Below are 1,419 nucleotides of genomic sequence, written 5' to 3'. Positions count from 1 at the left end.
GGACACATTGATCTTTTGGTATTAATTCTGTGTCTTACAATCCTGTCCCACTAACCACCTGATGAAGGAGCAGCGCTTTGAAAGCGAGTGCTTCCAAATAAACCTGTTGGAGTAAAACCTGGTGTTGTGATTTTTAACTTTGTCCACCCCAGTCCAACACCAGCACCTCCACATCATGCTTTCTGATTGTTGGCTCAGCTTTCAGTAAAGGTATATTAACTGTCAGAATCACAATGATTTCCAAATTCATTGGTTTCTTGTGGAATAGATGACGATAAATGATAGAATAATGTAACCAAAAATCAAAACCTCAGAAGGACAGCAGTATCAACTTGGGGGAGGAGGAACTGGAAAGCTCAAGAGGATGTTTATGTGGAATGGACACACAGGGTGACACCTGAATAATTTCCCCAGAAATGACAACTTGCTGGAAAGTCACTGTGGTACCACAGACCCTCCTTGTGTCTCACTACATGTACAACATGCCCAGAGGGAAGGTTATTGTCCACATGTTCTGCAACAGCTCTTGCATCAGACCAGCCATCTTTCCCTTCCATTAACTGCTTTATGTAACTTTCATTAATTGGTTTTGGATCAATTGCATAGGAGACAACAGCATTAACCCCATTGTGTCTGAAAAAGTGAAACCGATTGGAGCCAATGACAGTAATTGTCAAACCCACCGACAGGGTCATAGACCTGTACAGACCAGTTAACCCAGTCATATTTCTTCGTTAGATCATCTAGAACATAACCTCCACATTCACAATTATCTCTTCCGCCCTTTTCAGTTATCATTTTCTCAACATCTATTTTTGCCTGCTCAGCAAACTCATTGATGCACTTATCTATCATGGATTTCATTTTATTCTCTACTTTGCCCATTTTCTCATTTCACTCTCTCTTTAATGCCTCTACATCGGTCCCAGTGAGAGCGGAGTGACCCACCAGGGCAATCAGGCCAATGCAGAAGAGCTCCTTGAGACGGCAGCAGAGCCCTTCCATCAGACGCCGGTTCCTCTGGTCATATTCCATGGCAGTTTCCAGAATGGGTTTGCCAAAGATGCCAGAATGTCCCATCACTGCATCATAGAGAGTGTGAAGGTTCTGGTCACCTTTAGTCTCATTGAAGTGTGTGAGGAATTCTTCTTTCTCATTCTCCCGGAATTCCGGTTTTGTGTTCAGGATGTCCATGTACTTCCTGAATTGGTTTTTCAGATTCTCCTCAATGGGGAAGAACTGATTATTGACTGTGCTTTGGTCGATAGCCTGAAGCACTTGCTGAATCTGACCTGAAATGACATCCAGCTTATTCTTGACTATCTGGAACTGCTCCTTCATATATCTCAGCTCCTCACTCTCCACATTACCCATAGCAAGTTTAACAATTGCTGCTGCTACCCCAAAGATAGCTCCTAC

General features: G+C 43.1%; 1 pseudogene; it reads right to left on the bottom strand.

Annotated features, from left to right (window-relative positions):
- Positions 1-459: 459 nt before the first annotated feature.
- LOC122546591 overlaps positions 460-1,419 on the bottom strand; it is a 3,914-nt pseudogene continuing 2,954 nt past the window's right edge.

This window comes from Chiloscyllium plagiosum, unplaced genomic scaffold (genome assembly GCF_004010195.1).
Source record: "Chiloscyllium plagiosum isolate BGI_BamShark_2017 unplaced genomic scaffold, ASM401019v2 scaf_34088, whole genome shotgun sequence".
NCBI classification, from domain to species: Eukaryota; Metazoa; Chordata; class Chondrichthyes; order Orectolobiformes; family Hemiscylliidae; genus Chiloscyllium; species Chiloscyllium plagiosum.
This window is presented reverse-complemented; position numbering and strand designations above follow the sequence as displayed.